Raw genomic sequence first — 22,611 nt, 5'->3', positions numbered from 1 at the left:
ACCCCAATGTGAGAAGACATTTTTCCACAAAAGTCTAGCTGTAGTCAGGGCAGTTGTTACGCTCGCGCCCGGACTGACTGGCGTGAGCGTGATTAGTGATCCCACTGTACCATGAACCGAGAAGTGCCTGGAGGGGCGTAACTAAGTATCAACCCGATCCGACCAAGGTCGCATGGCAGCTCAGTCGACTCCGTGAACCAAGGAGGAACCGAGCAGAGGGACCAGGTGCTACTCCAGGTCAGACCCCGGTCACAGCTGTTGACCCACACCAGGGAATGCAGGAACAGGCAGGTTAGACTGGCATACAGACAGGTGGGTATTGGCAGGCACGGCTGGTATGCAGACAGGTGGATACTGGTAAGCACGGCTGGTATGCAGACAGGTGGGCACTGGCAAGCACGGCTGGAGCAAGGTTTGCAGGCTGGACTGACAGGTAAGATTGCGGTCTTGCATAGTGGGAGGTGGTGCACTATGCAAGCACGCTGCCAGGGATGTTACAGTACCCCCCCTTTTACGCCCCCTCTTCTTCAAGCCTGCAAGGGTCTTCTGCAGAGTATTTGGAGGCCAATTACCTCTTCTGTCCATTAGAGGAAACGAAACTGATCTCATCATCTTGGTGACTAGGATGCTTCCTCCTATCAAGCCATCCTCAGCAACAGATGAAGTGGGTGAAGTACCAGGAACAGCACACAGGAAAGTCTCTCTCCATTTGTTATCAGGTAACACCCTGGTGGATTCAGGAGACAACTGGAGGTCCTCCGCCTGGTTTGAGAGGGGCACAGACTCGGGAGTAATCACCGCCTTGACGTACACTTTGCCAAGCTTACTGGATGAAGTGGGCGGCGTACCAGGTACTAGGTGTAGGAAAGTCTCTCTCCGTTTATCAGGTAGCACCCCGGGAAATTCAGGAGACAACTGGAGGTCCTCCGCCTGGTTGGAGGGGTGCAGAGACTCGGGCGTAATCACTGCTTTGAAGTACACTTTGCCAAGCTTACTAGATGAAGTGGGCGAAGTACCAGGTACAGGGTGTAGGAAAGTCTCTCTCCATTTGATATCAGGTAGCACCCCGGAGGATTCAGGAAACAACTGGAGGTCCTCCGCCTGGTTGGAGGGGTGCAGAGACTCGGGGGTAAACACCGCCTTGATGGACGTAAGACCAGACCTATTAGAGACGGAGGGTCCTTGCTTTGGGACCATCTTCAATCTGGTTTCAGAGATGACATGTCTGCGAGGCGGGACGGTATCTGAAGCCAGATCATTCGTACAATCGTCGAGACTGTGTGGGGACATCGCCTCCGCTTCTCTTCCTTTGGAAACTTCAGCCCACAGCGAGTTAGCGACTAGCAGATCTGGTGAAGAAGAAGAAGAAACTGCTGACTGTCCTGAAGATATGGGGACTGGACACCCCTTGTACCTTAGCAGTCCCCCAGGATACACCATGCAGGATCTCCAGACCTGAGCGGGCACTAGATCTCTCGGCTCTGGACGACCTGTGGGTAAGCCAGTCAGCACCTGGAATGTGAACTTCTTCATGTGTAATGCTCCAATCTGGAGCTTAATTTGTATAGACATATTTTGGCTGTTTCTGAGTAGGGCTCGTCCTTCTGCTGACAATGCCCAAACCGGCTTCTGGAGTTGTCGGACAGGAATCAGACACCGACTCTTCAAGGCTTTAAGCCCGAAACTTCCGGTTAATCCGAGGCTTCACTTGCCACGGAGACAGTCATGGTCATCTGTGGAGAGGAAACACGAACGCCAAGGGCAGCCTCTCCTACAGGCCTAATGTCTTGGGATTCTCCAACCTTCGCTGGACAAAGACCGTCAGGGGGTCCCAAACCACCGCAGCGGGACCGCAATCCAATTTTGTGACTGAGTTCTGGCTTCTGCTTTGCCTGAACAACATAGTCATCCTTCATGGATTCTGTGTGGAAAGTTGCCTCTACAGGCTGGGGAACAGGAGGTCTTTGGGAGGACAGAACCTGGCGTGACGGTTTACCTCTACGCCTTGCACGTCTGGACTGCCTCTTGAGGTTGGGAAGAGAAGTATTCTGTGGAGCTTTGTCATCCTGTGTGGATTCTGGGTGGGCAGCAGTCTCTTCGGGCTGGAGGACTGGTAGGCTACCTACACACATTACCCATCGGGGCTGCTCCAGGATATTGGGAAGGGAAGCTTTAGCAGAGGCTTCAGGATTAGGGTAATCGAAGTCCATTAGAAAGGCCACCAGGAAGGCCTGCAGGTCAAAGACGATAGGATCCCATGCTTCCCATAGGGGGGCGATCCATTTCAAGGCGTCACCTGCTAGGTAGGACATCATAAATGCCACTTTAACCCGATCGGTAGGAAAATGGTGAGCATAGAACTTGAAATGCAGCATGCATTGCTCCACAAATGCACGGCTTTGTTTTGGATCCCCATAGTACCGTGGTGGATCCGCAGGAGCGAGTGCTGATAGATCCATTTGGGCTGGTGCATAAATCACCTGGGCCATAGCTTGAGAAAAAAAAATTTCTTGGTGCACGTATTCGCCAGACAAGGATTCAAAATGTCTCTGAGAGCGAAAGGCCGTGGGGCTCAACGGGAACCAAGGCCTTGAGCAAACTGTTACGCTCGCGCCCGGACTGACTGGAGTGAGCGTGATTAGTGATCCCACTGTACCATGAACCGAGGAGTGCCTGGAGGGGCGTAACTAAGTATCAACCCGATCCGACTAAGGTCGCACCGCGGCTCAGTCGACTCCGTGAACCAAGGAGGAACCGAGCAGAGGGACCAGGTGCTACTCCAGGTCAGACCCCGGTCACAGCTGTTGACCCACACCTGGAAATGCAGGAACAGACAGGTTAGACTGGCATACAAACAGGTGGGTATTGGCAGGCACGGCTGGTATGCAGACAGGTGGATAGTGGTAAGCACGGCTGGTATGCAGACAGGTGGGTACTGGCAAGCACGGCTGGTATGTACACAGGTGGGCACTGGCAAGCACGGCTGGAGTGCAGACAGGGAGATACTGGCAAGCACTGCTGGGGAGCAGACAGGGAGGTACTAGCAGGTTGGAGCGTAGGCTGGATAGGGTCTAGTACAGACTGGGAGACAGGAACAGAGCCGCAGATGCGGTAGACAAGAAGAGCAAAGCGAAACCGCAGGAGCGGAGGACAAGGCAAAGCAGAGCAGAACCGCCGGAGCGGTGGACAAGACAGAGCAGAGAGGAACCGCCGGTGCAGTGAGCAAGCAGAGCAGAGCGAAACCGCAGGTGCGGTGGACAAGGCAGAGCAGAGCGAAACCGCTGGAGCAGTGAACAAGGCAGAGCCGAAAGGAACCGCTGGTGCGGTGAGCAAGACAGAGCAGAGGGAAACTGCTGACGCGGTGAGCAAGCAGAGCGGAGCGAAACCGCAGGTGCGGTGGACAAGGCAGAGCAGAGAGGAACCGCTGGAGCGGTGGGCAAGACAGAGCAGACGGAAACCACTGACGCGGTGAGCAAGCAGAGCGGAGCGAAACCGCAGGTGCGGTGGACAAGGCAGAGCAGAGCAGGGCTGAAGGTGCAGGCAGAGAGGACAGGGCTCTGTTCACATGGAACAGACTGGAAAATGCAGGAAGATGGCTAGAACACAGGAGGTAGATACGGAGGATGGGAAGAGGGACAAGCAGAACCAGATACACACAAGGTACTTACTATGAAGTAGCGAGTGGACACAAAACTCAAAAACAGAAGTACAGAGACAACGAGTTGGAGTTAGGGTCAGGTTCAGATACTGCAGGAAAAGGGAAGGTACGGACATAGAGACAAACAGGTAACAGGCTAGGATACAGTTCAGACAGGAACTGCTACTGCAACGAGATACAAGAACAAGCCTGGGTATACAGCCCCCAGAGTCACGGAAACAGACTAGAAGTCAAAGATAACAGTCCTGGGTATACAGCCCCCAGAGTGGCGGAAACAGACAAGATAACAGGCCTGGGTATGCAGCCCCCAGGGTGGCAGAAACAGACAAGATACAAGGCAAGACCTGGCAACTCAGAGGCAAGGAGGACACTGAAAGTTAGTGTTGCTCATGCACCTCCTTCTGGGTGGAGGGGGTTTAAATATCCAGTGACTCACAGCAATAGGCTGGGGACGCATTAGGAGTGCGCCCACAGCAGCTATAAGAATCAGGAAGTAACCGGGAAGCCGCCCTAAGCAATCAGACAAGAGACATGCACACAGCATGAACTGGAGTAAGGTTTGCAGGCTGGACTGACAGGTAAGATTGCGGTCTTGCATAGTGGGAGGTGGTGCACTATGCAAGCACGCCACCAGGGATGTTACAGCAGTATTGTTTGTGGCTGGGAGTGCCTCTACCCATTTAGAAAAGACGTCGACTAACACAACGGCATATTTAAAACCTCCTTTTGCTGAAGGGAAGGGACCAATAAAATCAATCTGAATGGACTGCCATGGACCCTCCGCTACTTGTTTTCTCTGGAGATGGGGCTTGCCTTTTCCTTTGGGATTATTCTGTAAACAAATAAGGCATCCATCATGTATCACATGACACAAAGCTATCAAGTGGGAATGTAAGGCACAAGCTTGTTATTAACCCTTTTGTACTACAGAGACTCCCCTTTCTCCATAGACAGAGACTCGAGGGAATTAACCGGTTCAGGACCGCCCACTGTACATAAACGTCGGCGCTGCCTGGGCTCTGTGCAGCGCCGATGTTTAAAAACGGTGGGTGGTCCCGCAGCATTCAGGACCCCCAGGGTCCTGCTAGCGCTGCGGTACCGGTTCAAAGCGATAGCTCTGACATGTGGCATCATGGGGACCTGATTGGATCAGGTCCCCATGATGTTAACCTGTTCCTATCTTCTAGATGCCGCGATCCATAGCGATCGCGGCATTTAAAAGATAGTGACAGCCGGTGGTCGGCGATCGGGACCCCCCACATACCTGCCAGCGGCTGGGATCCCGGTGCTGTGACCTCTGACATCATCGAGACCTGATTGGCTCAGGTCTCGATGATGTCAGCGTCACACCAGCCAATCAGAGAGATCACCAGGGAAGTTTGTTTTAGCAACAAACTTTCCCGGGCGATCTGCCTGATAAATACACTGTTTCTCCTCCGATCTCAGTGAGAGAGCAGAGGAGAAACACTGTGACAAGAGCTGTCAGCCTTGCCACAGTAAAAGTGAAAAAAATGAAATAAAAAAGAAAGTAAGAGTTAGGGTTAGTCAGTCCTGTCAGATCAGTCAGTCAGTCCTGTCAGATCAGTCAGTCAGTCCTGTCAGATCAGTCAGATCTGTCAGTCAGTCAGTCCTGTCACATCTGTCAGTCCTGTCAGATCTGTCAGTCAGTCAGTTCTGTCAGTCAGTCAGTCCTGTCAGATCAGTCAGTCCTGTCAGTCAGTCCTGTCAGTCAGTCAGTCCTGTCAGATCAGTCCAGTCAGTCAGTCCTGTCAGATCAGTCCAGTCAGTCAGTCCTGTCAGATCTGTCAGTCCTGTCAGATCAGTCAGTCCTGTCAGATCAGTCAGTCCTGTCAGTCAGTCAGTCCTGTCAGATCAGTCCAGTCAGTCCTGTCAAATCAGTCAGATCAGTCAGTCCTGTCAGGTCAGTCAGTCCTGTCAGATCAGTCCGGTCAGTCCAGTCCGGTCAGTCCAGTCCGGTCAGTCCAGTCCAGTCCAGTCACTCCAGTCAAAAAATATAAAAATAAAATGGCCCGTCAGACTTATACCACAGAGGAGGTGTATGCCCTGCTGTGTTCTGACACTGATGACAGTGCAATCTCAGATGGAGATGTGGATTTTGAGGGCTTTAGTAGCGGCGACACTGAGAGCTCAGAAATGAGCAGTGATTCTGGTCCATCCTCAAGCCCAAGGACCAGTACAGCAATAGGGGCAAATAGCGCTACTGGAGAAATGTCTCCAAATCAGGGAACGCTGCCCAGTACAAGCGCTGTCCCTGCTACTGGTGAATTGGCGCACGCCAGTGTACAAGGGGCTTTGTCACATGATCTAGCATTTCCCAGATGGGAGGCTTCGGATTCGGCTGCTCCATTCAGCCCTGATTTCAACGCCACTCCTGGTATAAATGTGGAGGTGGAAGATTTTGGACCAATTCATTTTTTTTATTTGTTTTTTACAGACAGCTTGCTAGAGCATATTGTCGTGCAAACAAATTTATACGCATCCCAATTCATAAGCCAGAATCCCCGATGTTACTATGCTAGGGCAAATTTATGGACACCAACTAATGTCCCAGAAATAAAAAAATTTTTAGGACTTACATTTGCCATGGGGCTTGTTAAAAAACCGAGCATTCGATCCTACTGGTCCAACCACCCTGTTCAAGCCACCCCTATGTTTTCAGTCGTTCTGCCTAGGACCCGTTATGAAATGCTCATGCGGTTTTGGCATTTTAACGACAATAGTCAATGCCTGCCCAGAAATGCCCCAGAACATGACAGGTTATATAAAATTAGACCCATCATTGAAAATTTGTCAGAAAAATTCTTAAGCCTCTACACCCCAACACAAAATATTTCTATAGATGAGTCCCTTGTAAAATTCAAAGGAAGACTGCACCTCAAGCAATTTATCCCATCTAAAAGGGCAAGGTTTGGAATAAAGATCTATAAAATGTGCAAAAGTTCAACCGGATACACATCCGCTTTTCGCATATATGAGGGGAAAGATAGCCAACTAAACCCACCAGGATGCCCTACTTATCTGGGGACATCTGGAAAAATTGTTTGGGAGCTGATAAGTCCATTTTTTCAAAAAGGCTACAATCTGTACGTGGACAATTATTACACCAGTATACCCCTATTTAAAAGTCTGGTTGAACACAACATCGGGGCTTGTGGGACCATCCGTAAAAACCGTCAGGGGTTTCCACAACCATTGGTCAACCAAAAGTTTCAAAAGGGGCAGTCAGGGGCTGTACGCAACGGAGAGCTGCTTGCCCTGTAATATAGGGATAAGAGGGATATTTTTGTCCTCAGCCCGATCCACACAGATGCCACAAGGGCCACTGTAGATCTAGGATCCACCACTCCGGAGCAAAAACCTGTGTCAGTCATTGACTACAACAAACACATGGGGGGTGTGGACCTTGCAGACCAGGTTCTACAGCCATACCAGGTATCAAGAAAGTCCTATACCTGGTATAAAAAGTTGGTTATTTATTTGTTTCAGGTGGCCACATACCATTCTTTTGTGTTGTACAAAAAAGCAGGAAATTCAGATCCTTTTCTTGATTATCAAGAAAAGGTCATTGAAAATCTTGTCTTTCAAAGTGTTAGCCCCGCTCATCCATTAGAATCTGAGGATGTGAAAAGACTCACTGAGCGACATTTTATTGCACTTATTACAGCAACGGAAACAAGAAGGAACCCCCAGAAAAGATGTCGTGTATGTACTAAGAGAGGAATGAGGCATGATACCCGCTACTATTGCCCACAATGCCCATCATTGCCAGCCTTATGCGTCACTGACTGCTTTAAAATCTTCCACACAGAACCACGTTTTTAAACTGTAAAAATGTATCCCAATTTGTCATTCAAACATTTGGTTCATTTAGTGAATGACACATTCGAGTAGAGCTCACTCAATTTCCAGGGGGGGTTCTCCAGAATCTAAACCTTCCATTGCGTGCTTGTTTCTGGAAATCATCCATTGAGATAAAATGGTCACTAAACCCATAGATGAATTCCCAGAGGGGTGTCATTTCCAAAATGGGGTCACTTCAGGGGGGATTCTTTAGCTCTGGTACTCTGAAAAGTGCCAGAACAGCATAATCCCCCCTGAAGTGACCCCATTATGGAAATGACACCTCTGTGGGAATTCATCTATGGGTTTAGTGACCATTTACCTATCTACTTATTTTTCCACCACTAGATTAATTTATACAGAGGAGTAGATTGTAAAATTCGGTCACTTGTTGTGGGTTTCCTCTGTTTAGGCACCTCAGGGGCTCTCCAAATGCAACATGGCGTCCGCTATCCATTCCAGTCAAATTTCCATTCCAAAAGTCAAATGGCGCTCCTTACCTTCCGAGCCATGCCGTGCGCCCAAACAGTGGTTTTGCACCACATATGGGGTATCAGCGTGCTCAGGAGGAATTGCTCAATACATTTTGGGGTCCATTTTTTCTGGCTGCCCTTGTGAAAATTAAAAATTTGAGGTTAAAGTAGCAGTTTTGTGAAAAAAAGTTAAATGTTCATTGTTTTCTTCCACATTCCAAAAATTCCTGTGAAGCACCTGAAGGGTTAATAAACTTCTTGAATGTGGTTTTGAGCACCTTGAGGGGTGCAGTTTTTAGAATGGTATCACTTTTGGGTATTTTCTGTCATAAAGGCTCCTCAAAGTCACTTCAAATAAGATGTGGTCCCTAAAAAAATGTTTTTGTAAATTTTGTTGTAAAAATGAGAAATCGCTGGTCAACTTTTAACCCTTATAGCTTCCTAACAAAAAAAAATTTTGGTTCCAAAATTGTGCTGATGTGAAGTAGACATGTGGGAAATGTTATTTATTAACTATTTTTTGTGACATATCTCTCTGATTAAAGGGCATGAAAATTCAAAGTTTGAAAATTGCGAAATTTTCAAAATTTTCACCAAATTTCAGATTTTTTCACAAATAAACGCAAGTGATATCGAAGAAATTTTACCACTATCATGAAGTACAATATGTCACGAAAAAACAGTCTCAGAATCAGGGGGATCTTTTGAAGCGTTCCAGAGTAATTACCTCATAAAGTGACAGTGGTCAGAATTGAAAAAATTGGCCCGGTCACGAAGGCAAAAACAGGCTCTGGCGCGAAGTGGTTAAACAAGGATGAGTCTCCATCCTTCTCCTGTGCTTTTATAAGGTCCTGACAAGGAGAAAAAACAAGCCGGGGGCTCTTGAGGCTTCTTAGTAACAGCAGAGATCACTTAATGAGGGTATTTTTCCTCCCCTGTAAGGGTGGCTTCCTTGGCTGCGTGATCTACATATGCATTGCCAAGGATGTGGGGGTCATGAGTTAGTTTTTGTTGACCTTTGATTTTACAAAAGGACCATAAATTTGGGAATTCTTTCCCTGCTACACAATTTGTCTGAGAATCTTCATGTTGTAAGGGCTTGCTCTGTGAATCAACCATCCTCTTCAGGGCTGTAACATTTAAATACAAGGTGAGGGAGAAAACAACATAGGCACTATCACTGAAAATGTTCATAGGTTCGGTGAACGCTATAATAACTTGTGGGGCTGCTTCTAATTCAGCTCTCTGGGCAGAAAAGTGACCTGGGAGTCTGCACTACAGCAACAACTGTTTATCGGGAAACCATACAGCATAACTTGTGGCATAGCATCCACAGCATTATACCAGTATCGAGCTTCGTCAATATAGCCACAAGGGATGCCCTCCTGATAGTCTGCTCGGAAGGGGGAGGGAGTGACATTAGCCTGTTCAACTTGACAATCGTGACATTTTCCTGCGTACTGCATCATCTGGGCTAAATGATATTTTTCACCCACTTCAACTTGTAAGTCTCTGGTCTCAAAGTCAATGATCCATTGAGCCATTCTCTGTGAATTTACCCCCCAGGATTTTCCTTTCAACAGAGTTTTTAGAGTAACATGTGGGTTTGTAGAATTTACGGAGCAAATCCCACTATGTGTTTTACTTGATTCATCGTCCAGTGCACGCCCAGTAAGTGCTTCATGCACGGATTAAAACCTTTCTCCACAGGGGTCAGCAACCTTGAGTAACCCAGGGCATACAACTGACTGGACACTTCCGGACTATCTTTGGGCCATTTTTGTAAAAGCACTGAGGAAATAGATATATCACCGGTGTGGGCTTGAATGTAAAAGGGCTGGAAAGGCTCAGGGCTGACTAACGCAGTGGCTGCCATAAGGGCTTACTTCATACCTTCAAAAGCCTGTAAGGCTTCTCCCTCTACAATGACAGGGGCGTGATCGTTATCAACTTCTTTTAAGAAATCATACAATGGTTTAGCCAAATGAGGAAAGTCAAATTCTCTGGAAAAATTAATAAGACTCCCAAATTTTGTAAGTGTTACAGGTCTGGGGGGTGGAACCTCTGTGTTACGGTGCAAGGAGGGACCCAGAGGGACATAACTAAGCATCAACCCGGACCGACCCTGATCGTACGGGGGCTAACGACTCCGTGACAGGGAGGGACTGAGCCGAGGGACCAGGTGCTACTCTTGGGTTGACCTTGTAAGGGAGCAGGTGACTCCCACAGTACAGATGGCAGGGACTGACCGGAATAGCAGGTAGGCACAGCAGGCAGGCTGGCGAGCAGAAGCCTCCAGGTAGGCTATCAGGTAGACACGGCAAGTAACGACAGGAGTCTCTAGGTAGTCACGGCAAGTAACGGCAGGAGTCTCTAGGTGGGCTGGCAGGTGGTCACGGCAAGTGACGGCAGGAGTCTCTAGGTGGTCAAGGCAAGTGATGGCAGGAGCCTCGGGGAAGGCACGGCAGGTAACAAGCAGGTAACAGGCAGGTCACAGGCAAGTGCTCCCAGGTGAGCGAGCTGGCAGGCACGGCAGGTAACAGGCAGGCAACAGGCAAGTGCTCCCAGGTGAGCGGACTGGCAGGCACGGCAGGTAACAGGCAGGCAACAGGCAAGTGCTCCCAGGTGAGCGGGCTGGCTGGAAAGAATGGTAGTCAGGCTAGCAGCGGGACCTGAGGGCTGAAGCAGAGGTCAGAAACACTGTGCAACAACTTTTGCTCAGGCACCTCCATTTTGGAGGAGGTGCCTTATATATGGGAGGACCCTAGGCTATTGGCCGGGGACTCCTTAGGACGGCGCGCGCGGACCCTTTAAGAGGGAGGGAGCGCATGCACGCCCTAAGCACAGTGCCCGGGGAGCTGCGTGCGCTGGCAGCAGGAAGAGTAGCGCTGGTGAACGCAGAGCGGGAAGCGAGGAGGTGAGTGGGACGACGTCTCTGCCTGGCAGGGCTACAGTAAGCTCAATAATATTAGTTGGTATGGGAACAGGTTCAATAGCATTAACCCTGTCAGGCATTGTTTTGTTTTATCTTCTGCTGAAATTGACACACCAAAAAATGTAACCTCTGACTTCATCAATTGTACGTTGTCAGGCTCATTTTGAGTCCCGCGTCAAGTTTCAAGGGTCTCTTTGTGTTCATATTCATCAACAGTTTGAATTAACAAATTATGAACATATTATAAGACTTTGTCTCCGTAACCAAGGGGTTCTAAGACCTGAGCCAATGCCTGATGGAAATACACAGGGGAACTGTGGAATCCTATGGGCAACCGCATGAACAAGTACTGCATATTCTTAAAGCTGAATGCAAAGCGGAGGGCAGATTCAGGTGTTAGGGGTACTGAGAAAAAGCCATTTGCAATGTCTAAACAAGAAAACACATTACAATCACTCCTCAGCTGTGACATAACTTCAGGGACAGATGCAACTAGTTGAGCAGCTAAGGGAATGTACTTATTTACAAATCTCAAGTCTACAACCATTAGAAAGCTACCATCTTCCTTTTTTACATAGTAAAATTGGACTGTTACATGGAGAATTACCTTTTACAACAAAACCTTGTTTTTCTAATTAACTGACCGCAACCCTTATGTAAGGCATTGCATCCTCAGGAATTTGGTGCTGATGCTGGACAGGTGGTAGCTCTTCATTATCAATTTTAACTTGAGTTTGCAATAACACATAACCAGTTTTCTTTGAGATCCATAATTCCGGGAACCTTTGTTTCAATTCATTTTTAAGAACATCATTATCAACATTTTCATCATTTTCATCAGTAAGTTCATAAACCTAGACTGGCAATGGGTAATTTGTGACTCTCCAACTCCTCCTCCACAGGTACAATTATAGAACAAATATTTGCTTATTTGTTCCGCCACAGAACTTTGTTACATAAATCAACAACAATTCCCATAACTCCCAAAACCTTGGTACCCAGAATAGTGGACCATAATTGTGGATTTACCCAAAAAGTGCATCGAAGACCCCTTTTCTTCGAACCCCCTGCATCCCGAAATTTCAGGTTCCCTGAATGACTTTTTATTGCTTGAATACAGGATCTCTCAAATCCTACCAAAGTGGTAGTCTCAAGCAGTCCAGGGGGTGACTGCAATTTGTGTCCTGTTGCTGAAACTGAGGCTCCTGTATCGATGAGGATGTCTTCCCATGGCAGTCCCTCTATTCTCCCTTTGACATAAGGTCTTCCATCTTTGCCCAGGGAAAAGGGGACAAGGAAGGCAAGGGGAACAGGGGAAGCACATTATCAGTCGGTGTTACCTGCGGTGGGAAGCCCAAAAAATCCATCATCCCCATCTAAGAAAGTTTCCATCCTTCAGCTCCCACCTCCGCCCCAAAGAGATCTTCAGTAAGAAACCGGTCCTCATGATCCCGCAGCTCCTTCATTAAAGAAGCATGGAGATGAGGGGTGGCTCTTCCCTGAATAACATTGATCTTCGTGCTGGACAGCTGGGGGCTGCTGGAGAGAAAGCAAGAGCAGAAGGCTCCTGAGAAACAGGGTTAACCATTTGAAGACCCCTATACTGCTGATATTGCCTAGGATCATGCACAGCAGGATAAGGAGATCACCGGTTAACAAAGTCTCTACAACATCATCAATAGATTCAGCATTCCGCAAGACTCCTGACTTGAAAGCCCCCTTTAAGGGTATTTTCTATAAAAATTACATAAACTCTTTTCTAAACTGTTCCTCAACGCTTTCAAGATGTCTTATCACCACATTCTGTTTCCCCAAATGTTCTCTGATCCATTTTTCTATTCTTAGTCTCCTGTCCTCAATCTTATTCCTGTCAATCTCTACTATCCCTCCCATCTCATCAATGACTATTTGTAAAGCCCAGTATTCATACCCATCTTTCCCTACTATCTCTGATTCCTTTAGAGTTTCATCCAGCTTTTCTACTCTCTCTCAGAACACTGCCCCTCCCTGGGTGATCACATTAACATGCTGTCTTGCAGGAAATCTATCAATGGACTGAAGAAAGCAATAACTCTCTTACACAAAGCCACTGTTTGGCTACTATCTTTCCCTAACGCCCTTTTCTCATCTAGTTCCCTGCTTTTTTTTGTTAACCGCTGCATACAATTTAGCCAAGTGGATTTAACATTAACCCCCTTCAGCTAGGGTGTGCCAGTATGCTTATCAGCCTGCTTTCTGTAACCACTCCATACTGGAGGACTATAAGGATGCGTTTTCTCTGTTCTGGTATTAACAAGTGCAATTTAAGCAAAAGTTAGATATTCACACCTCTCTGTCTGGAAGACCCTTTGCCGGTCTGAGTCGACCAAAAGAGGTGTGGCCAGCCTCTCTCGCTACGCTTGCCAGGCGTCTCCCTCCGCCTTTTAAAGCCTCTTTGCTACCGGGCTCACAACGTCTTCTTCACGGCTTTGTAGATACCTCACGTAGAGGTTTCTTCTTGGTTGCACATATATTTTTATAGTCCTTCGCTTTTTGTAGTTTTCTTATAAATTCTGGCAGGCTTGAAGCGCTCCACGAGAGGTCTTCTATCCGGCTGGCTGACTTTGAGCGATTTACACGCGGCGCCACGCCTTTTCTACCCTTCCAGTCTCTAGCTCCTCATCTACAATCCTCTCCTTTGGTTCTTCTGGAGCCAGCTCTCCTGAGCCGCTCCTCCTGGCTGGCTCGCCAATTGTAAGAAAGTTCTTACTAAGAGCTAAAAGAGCCTGGAAAACAGAGTAGATAATTCTTCAAAGCAGATAATGAAGTTTATTCAGAAGTACGCGGCAGAACAGTTCAGAACACAGGCAGGGAAAATACACTTGACACGCACAGGTGTCTAGATAAGCAAAACAGCATTGGGATATCTGGCAATGGTCTGGCTTCGGTCTGGCATTGGTGTGGCCTTGGCGATGTACTGCCTATAGACTGGCGATAGAATGGCCCCAAACAACAGTATCAGAGCCATTTTATGCATAGCTTAAAAGGAACTACATATTGCGGCAAAAGGCGTATACATGATAACATCATACTGCAGGGAAAAACATGCATTTTAGAATAGAATCATAGAATGGTAGAGTTGGAATGGACCTCCTGGGTCATCTGGTCCAACCCCCTGCTCAAAGCAGGATTCACTAAATCATCCCAGACAGATATCTGTCCAGCCTCTGTTTGAAGATGTCCCTTGAAGGGGAACTCACCACCTCTCGTGGCAGCCTATTCCACTCGTTGATCACCCTAACTGTCAAAAAGTTTTTTCTAATATCTAATCTGTGTCTCCTCCCATTCAGTTTCATCCCATTGCTTCTAGTCTTTCATTGTGCAAATGAGAATAAAGATGATCCTTCTATAATGTGACAGCCCTTGAGATATTTGTAGACAGCTATTAAGTCTCCTCTCAGTCTTCTTTTTTGCAAGCTAAACATTCCCAAATAACCATTCCTCATAGGACATGGTCTGCAGACCGGTCACCATTCTGGATGCTCTTCTCTGAACTTGCTCCAGTTTGTCGATGTCTTTTTTAAAATGTGGTGCCCAAAACTGGACACAGTATTCCAGATGAGGTCTGACCAAAGAGGAGTAAAGTGCGATAATGACTTCACGTGATCTAGACTGTATGCTTCTGTTAATACATCCCAGAATTGTATTTGCCTTTTTTGCTGCTGCATCACACTGTTGACTCATGTTCAGTCTATGATCTATTAGTATACCTAAGTCTTTTTCACATGTACTGTTGCTTAGCTCTATTCCTCCCATTCTGTATATGCTTTTTTCATTTTTATTGACCAGCTGTAGTACTTTGCATTTTTCCCTGTTAAAAAACATTCTATTAGTTGCTGCCCACTGCTCCAGTTTATTTAGGTCTTTTTGAATCCTCTCTCTCTTTTCTCTAGTATTAGCTATCCCTCCTAGCTTTGTGTCATCAGAAAATTGAATCAGTTTACCCTCAATTCCTTCATCTAAATCATTGATAAAGATGTTGAGCAATACAGGACCCAGGACAGAGCCCTGTGGTACCCCACTTGAGACATTCATCCAACTGGATGTGAAGCCATTTACGACCACTCTTTGAGTCCGATCACTAAGCCAGTTATGAATCCACCTAACAGTTGCCTTGTCCATTCCATACTTGGTCATTTTTTCAATAAGGATGGTGTGAGATACTTTGTCAAATGCTTTGGTGAAGTCAAGATATACAATATCTACAGCATTTCCCTGATCCACCCAGTCAGTGATTCTGTCATAGAAGGAAATTAAGTTAGTCTGACATGACTTGTTAGTTACAAACCCATGCTGACTTTGGTTAATCACTTCATTCTTATCCAGGTACTTACATACATGTTGTTTAATAATTTGTTCAAAGATCTTTCCTGGTATAGAAGTCAGACTCACTGGCCTATAGTTCCCTGGGTCCACCTTCTTCTCCTTTTTGAAGATAGGAACATTTGTTCTTCTCCTGTCTTCTGGGACTTCTCCTGTTCTCCAAGAATTTTCAAAGATTATGGAGAGTGGTTCTAAAATTTCTACTATGATCTCCTTCAGTACTCTGAGGTGTAATTCATCTGGACCTGGAGACTTGAACTCATTTATGTTAGCTAAATATTCCCTCACAATCTTTCTGTTTACAGATAACCTGGATTCTTCTATTACTTTAATAGGACAGTGAAGATCAGTTGATGTTACATTTTGTTTCTGAGAGAAAACAGATGCAAAATAGGAATTAAAAAGTTCAGCCTTCTCAACATCCTTTCTTACCATTTCACCATTTTCATCCTGTAAAAATCCTATAGCATCTTTGACTTTTCTTTTACTTTTGACATACCCCCAAAATCCTTTTTTATTGCTTTTGACATCTCTTGCAAGCCTTAATTCATTGTCAGCTTTAGCTAACCTGATACGTGCCCTGCAGGTTCTGCAGACTGCATTATAATCTTCTATGCCTCCCTCTTTCCATTTGATAAACATTTCTTTCTTTCTTTTTAGCATGTGTTTAAGTTCTGTGTTCATCCATCCTGGTTTCCTTAAATGCTTCCCATTCTTCCTACTTTTCGGGATTGTTAACGATTGTGCTTTGAGAATCTCATTTTTTAAAATTTCCCATCCTTCCTGGACATTTTTGTCCTTAAGGACATACAGCCATTGGATCCCTCCTATTCTCTTTCTGAGTTGCTTAAAATCTGCCTTTCTGAAATCTAACCTTGAAGTTTGAGTCTTCACATGTCTTCCTCCTCTAGTTATCCAAAATTCTATAATAGCATGATCGCTGCCTCCTAGCGTCCCAGACACTTTTACCTCCTCACCATTTCCTCCCTGTTTATAAGGATTAGATCCAAAGTAGCAGATCCCCTTGTTTTCTCCCCTACCTTTTGGAAGATAAAGTTGTCAGCAGTAGAGGATAAGAATTTGCTTGACCTGTTAGTTTTACTTGAGAGAGATTCCCAACAAATGTCTGGATAGTTGAAATCTCCCATGACCACAACGTCATATTTTTTGGAGAACAACAATGTGATAATGCAACATGACAATGCTCATAAGTATTTTTTACCAAACTCCATTAAATCCATAAATCTCCATGTCCTTACTTAAGAAATGACATATTGACAACTATAATGTCCTAATTTCTATACAATTACAATAACATTATTTACTACCTTACAACACCACTTATTTACTCTCACATTGACCTGCAGCTGCTGCTATTAACCTTTGTGTATACTAACCATACTTGCTAATGGCACGACATCATTTTATGGCTCCATTGTGACTAGGACATGTGTAGGACATGCATCTTATTAGCTGCAAAACTCAGTTCTCAAACTTCTGAACAAGATGGCTGCTAGGTTTAACATGGCTGTTCAGAATATTAGGACTTCACATTCTCTTACAATGTCACTGCGAAGAGGAACAGAACGGTGCTGGACACCGGAGAGAGTGGCGGTAGGTCATTATAGTAATACACTCACACTACATTACAAGCACATACACACATTTACTGAATATAACACTTAATGGCCGTGCTTCTCTAATACAGGAGAAATGTGGCCCCTCAAATCCACTTATAAAATGACTTGGTCTCCAAAGAAGAAAGATCGATGTTGGATATTTGTTACTGAACCAATAAACCTTCTAATGTCCTAAAAAATAAAAGGACATTGAAAAATATAAAGCCGCCATATAGTCCGGTAACTAGTAATAATCACCTCATGTGTCATCTATTTGTCTCCAAGCAGAGAAAATCCCAAGTTACATTCCACACATAAAACTGTAGAAAAGGGGTAATTGTGCCAGTAGTGAGGATCAAATAATGCTGGAAATGTCACTGACTAAGGAGAAGTTTCTCCACTGGCTCTGCAGGAGGAGTTATGTGGAGATTCCCCATTATTCGGCGCAGGCCACATTAACCCCTTCAGCACTGAGACTGTTTTGGTAATTTTGTGTTACCACCTTCTAAGAATTCTAATTTTATTTGTATTGTTTCCTCTGATAGATATATACGACCCAACTATGAAAGGCAACATCATGGAAACACGTATTTCTGTCATAGTACGGAGCTCCATTCTTGGTCCCTCACAGTGTGATACCCCCACTGTGCCTCCCATGTAATATGTATGATGCCCCCACTGTGCCTCCCATGTAATATGTATGATGTTCATACTGTGCCTCCATTGTAATATGCATGCCCCCACTGTGCCTCCCATGCAATATGTATGATGCCTCCACTGTGCCTCCCGTGTAATACGCATGAAGCCCCCACTGTGCCTCCCATGTAATACGTATGATGTCCCCACTGTGCTTCCCATGTAATACGTATGATGCCCCCACTGTGCCTCCCGTGCAATACGTTTGATGTCCCCACTGTGCCTCCCGTGTTATACGTATGATGCCCCCACTGTGCCTCCCATGCAATACTTTTGATGCCCCCACTGTGCCTCCCGTGCAATACGTTTGATGCCCCCACTGTGCCTCCCATGCAATATGTATGATGCTCCCACTGTGCCTCCCGTGTAATATGTATGATGTCCCCACTGTGCCTTCCATGCAATATGTATGATGCCCCCACTGTGCCTCACATATAATATGTATGATGCCCCCACTGTGCCTCCCATGCAATATGTATGATGCCCCCACTGTGCCTCCCATATAATATGTATGATGCCCCCACACACTGTAAAATGAGTGCAGATAAAATGGAGGCAGCTCTATTCTCTCTCTGAGAACCTCGAATAAAATGGAGGAGGAGGGAGAAGAGTGCTAGCTCCTGAACCAAACCTTAGTGATGCCAGATTTGGGTAATGATCATGAGTGTGAGATATACATTGGACGGTTGTAATCTTTTTATACAGAATAGGTGGTCTTGTAGTGGATACTCCCCAGTCTCACCAATTAAAGCGAGTGAGGTTCTGACACAACTTATCATAGCAGGGATGCACAACTCCAGTTCTTAAGGGCCACCATCAGGGCATGTTCTCAGGATTTCCTTAGCATTGCACAAGGTGTTGGAATCATCATTTGTGCAGTGGATTAAATCATCACCTGTGTAATACTAAGGAAATCCTGAATCATGCACTGTTGGTGGTGGTTGGTAGTAGTGGGAACTACTGTGGGCCATCCACACGGTGCGAGGGAACCACTGAGGGCCATCCACATGGTGTGAGGGAACTACTGGGGGCCAATCACACGGTGCGAGGGAACTACTGGGGGCCATCCACACGGTGCGAGGGAACTACTGGGGGCCATCCACACGGTGAGAGGGAACGACTGAGGGCCATCCACACGATGCGAGGGAACTACTGGAGGCCATCCACACGGTGCGAGGAAACAACTGGGGGCCATCCACATGGTGCCCAGGAACTACTGGGGGCCATCCACACGGTGCCCGGGAACTACTGGGGGCCATCCACACGGTGCGATGGAAGTACTGGGGGCCATCCACACGGTGCGATGGAACTACTGAGGGCCATCCACACGGTGCAATGGAACTACTGGGGGCCATCCACACGGTGTGCGGAGGAAGACTAGGGATGATCCATACAGTGTAGGGGGCTACTGGACTACTGAGGGCCTTCCATAAAGTGTGGGAACTACTTGGAGCCATCAACAAAGTGTAGGGGGAACATTGGGGGCCATCCACACAGTGTGAGGGGAATACTGAAGGCCATCCATACAGTGTGGGGGGACTATTGAGGACCATTATACAGTGGGGAGCCTACAGGAGGGAATCATACAGTGCAGGGGCTACTGTGGGGCCCATCATGCTGTGTATAGGAAGCTATGGGCCCAACATGCTGTGTATGTGGGAGCTGTGGGGGTTATCATGCTGTGTAGAGGGGATCTATATATGGGGGGACTCGGGACCTTATTAAATTTTACGTCGGCACCTAAGATGCATAATTGTTATAGGGGCACTCAGGGTATTGTGACTGTCAAAAGGGTCCACTGGAGGCATTATTACTTTCTAGGGGCAAAATATGTGCACTGTTTTCTACGGCATTTGCACAGGGCATTAGTGTTTTCTAGGGCACAATTTTACCATTTAAGGGCACAAAGGAGGCATTTTACTTTGTAAGAGGCACAGTGGTGGCATTATTATGTGAGGCATTAAGAGGATCAGTAATAGGGACACAGCAGGGGCTCCGCATTGGAGTGAAAGCAGGATGAGGAGTTAGTGCCGGTTGGGAATAGATGGGGACGGGGCTGGAAACGTGAGAAGTCAGATGTCTTTGTGCTGGAGAAGTCGTGATATCGACCTGGACCAGATGTCTACTCCGCTCCGTACACCTCGTACACACACGGCTCCGCTCCGTACACGTGCGGTTACGCTCCGTACACCTCGTACACGTGCGGCTCCGCTCCGTACACCTCGTACACGCGCGGCTCCGCTCCGTACACGCGCGGCTCCGTTCCGTACGCCTCGTACACACGTGGCTCCGCTCCGTACGCCTCGTACACACCTTGCTCCGCTCCGTACACCTCGTACACACGCGGCTCCGCTCCGTACACCTCGTACACACGCGGCTCCGCTCCGTACGCCTCGTACACACGCGGCTCCGCTCCGTACGCCTCGTACACACGCGGCTCCGCTCCGTACGCCTCCTACACACGCGGCTCCGTTCCGTACGCCTCGTACACACGCGGCTCCGCTCCGTACGCCTCGTACACACGCGGCTCCGTTCCGTACGCCTCGTACACACGCGGCTCCGCTCCGTACGCCTCGTACACACGCGGCTCCGCTCCGTACGCCTCGTACACACGCGGCTCCGCTCCGTACGCCTCGTACACACGCGGCTCCGCTCCGTACGCCTCGTACACACGCGGCTCCGCTCCGTACGCCTCGTACACACGCGGCTCCGCTCCGTACGCCTCGTACACACGCGGCTCCGCTCCGTACGCCTCGTACACACGCGGCTCCGCTCCGTACGCCTCATACACACGCGGCTCCGCTCCGTACGCCTCATACACACCCTGCTCCGCTCCGTACGCCTCGTACACACCCTGCTCCGCTCCGTACGCCTCGTACACACGCGGCTCCGTTCCGTACGCCTCGTACACACGCGGCTCCGCTCCGTACGCCTCGTACACACGCGGCTCCGCTCCGTACGCCTCGTACACACGCGGCTCCGCTCCGTACGCCTCGTACACACGCGGCTCCGCTCCGTACGCCTCGTACACACGCGGCTCCGCTCCGTACGCCTCGTACACACGCGGCTCCGCTCCGTACACCTCGTACACAGGCGGCTCCGCTCCGTACCCCTCGTACACACGCGGCTCCGCTCCGTACCCCTCGTACACACGCGGCTCCGCTCCGTACACCTCGTACACACGCGGCTCCGCTCCGTACACCTCGTACACACGCGGCTCCGCTCCGTACACCTCGTACACACGCGGCTCCGCACACCTCGTACACACACGGCTCCGCTCCGTACACCTCGTACACACGCGGCTCCGCTCCGTACACCTCGTACACACACGGCTCCGCTCCGTACACCTCGTACACACGCGGCTCTGCTCCGTACACCTCGTACACATGCGGCTCTGCTCCGTACACCTCGTACACACGCGGCTCTGCTCCGTACACCTCGTACACACGCGGCTCCGCTCCGTACACCTCGTACACATGCGGCTCTGCTCCGTACACCTCGTACACACGCGGCTCTGCTCCGTACACCTCGTACACACGGCTCTGCTCCGTACACCTCGTACACACGCGGCTCTGCTCCGTACACCGCGTACACACGGCTCTGCTCCGTACACCTCGTACACACGCGGCTCTGCTACATCCACACTGTAAACCCCTCCTGACCCCACACATAAACTTCAGCTCATCCAGCACCATGACAACCAGCACAGCAGAGTCCTGCATCCACTGAGGCCCCTGATCATGTGACCCCTGACTCCTCCCCTCCTGTGACCTCATCACAGGTCCTGTGCGCACAGAGCAGCCATATATGTGGTGGCGGCTCTGCAGGTGGAGGTATGTGGAGACCCCCATTACTGGGCGCAGGGGGCATTAACCCCTTCAGCACCGAGACTCTTTTGAGGTCTTGTTGCCCCTTTATAAGAATCATAAGGTTTTTGTTCTGTTTCCTGTAATAGATACATACGACCCAACTATGGAGACAGGAAGGTGGAAACGTATTGTTCTCATAGTACAGGACCCCTTTACTGGCCCCACAGTGTAATGCCCCCATTATGCCCCTTATGCAGGATGTATGATGCCCCACACAGTGTAATGCCCCCATTATGCCCCTTATGCAGGATGTATGATGCCCCCACACAGTGTAATGCCCCCATTATGCCCCTTATGCAGGATGTATGATGCCCCCACACAGTGTAATGCCCCCATTATGCCCCTTATGCAGGATGTATGATGCCCCACACAGTGTAATGCCCCCATTATGCACCTTATGCAGGATGTATGATGCCCCCACAGTGTAATGCCCCCATTATGCCCCTTATGCAGGATGTATGATGCCCCACACAGTGTAATGCCCCCATTATGCACCTTATGCAGGATGTATGATGCCCCCACACAGTGTAATGCCCCCATTATGACCCTTATGCAGGATGTATGATGCCCCACACAGTGTAATGCCCCCATTATGCACCTTATGCAGGATGTATGATGCCCCCACACAGTGTAATGCCCTCATTATGCCCCTTATGCAGGATGTATGATGCCCCCACACAGTGTAATGCCCCCATTATGCCCCTTATGCAGGATGTATGATGCCCCCACACAGTGTAATGCCCCCATTATGCCCCTTATGCAGGATGTATGATGCCCCCTCACAGTGTAATGCCCCCATTATGCACCTTATGCAGGATGTATGATGCCCCCACACAGTGTAATGCCCCCATTATGCCCCTTATGCAGGATGTATGATGCCCCCACACAGTGTAATGCCCCCATTATGCCCCTTATGCAGGATGTATGATGCCCCCTCACAGTGTAATGCTCCCATTATGCCCCTTATGCAGTATGTATGATGCCCCCACACAGTGTAATGCCTCCATTATGCCCCTTATGCAGTATGTATGATGCCCACACACAGTGTAATGCCCCCATTATGCCCCTTATGCAGGATGTATGATGCCCCCATTATGCCCCTTATGTAGTATGTATGATGCCCCCACACAGTGTAATG

The 22,611-nt window shown here is 48.2% G+C and overlaps 2 protein-coding genes across 2 annotated transcripts in view; both read left to right on the top strand.

Moving 5' to 3' along the window:
• The window catches only part of LOC141220375 (uncharacterized), a 104,045-nt gene that overhangs the window by 65,655 nt on the left and 15,779 nt on the right, over positions 1–22,611 (top strand). The gene's annotated exons all lie outside the window — the stretch shown is intronic.
• The window catches only part of LOC141220372 (uncharacterized), a 796,264-nt gene continuing 795,023 nt past the window's right edge, over positions 21,371–22,611 (top strand). Inside the window, exon 1 of the mRNA XM_073666303.1 lies at positions 21,371–21,437. The gene's annotated coding sequence lies outside the window, so the exon portion shown is untranslated. The remainder of the gene's footprint in view (positions 21,438–22,611) is intronic.

The sequence above is a fragment of the Phyllobates terribilis genome, unplaced genomic scaffold (assembly GCF_046119375.1).
Source record: "Phyllobates terribilis strain yellow unplaced genomic scaffold, ASM4611937v1 Scaffold_285__1_contigs__length_2463970, whole genome shotgun sequence".
NCBI classification, from domain to species: domain Eukaryota; kingdom Metazoa; phylum Chordata; class Amphibia; order Anura; family Dendrobatidae; genus Phyllobates; species Phyllobates terribilis.
This window is presented reverse-complemented; position numbering and strand designations above follow the sequence as displayed.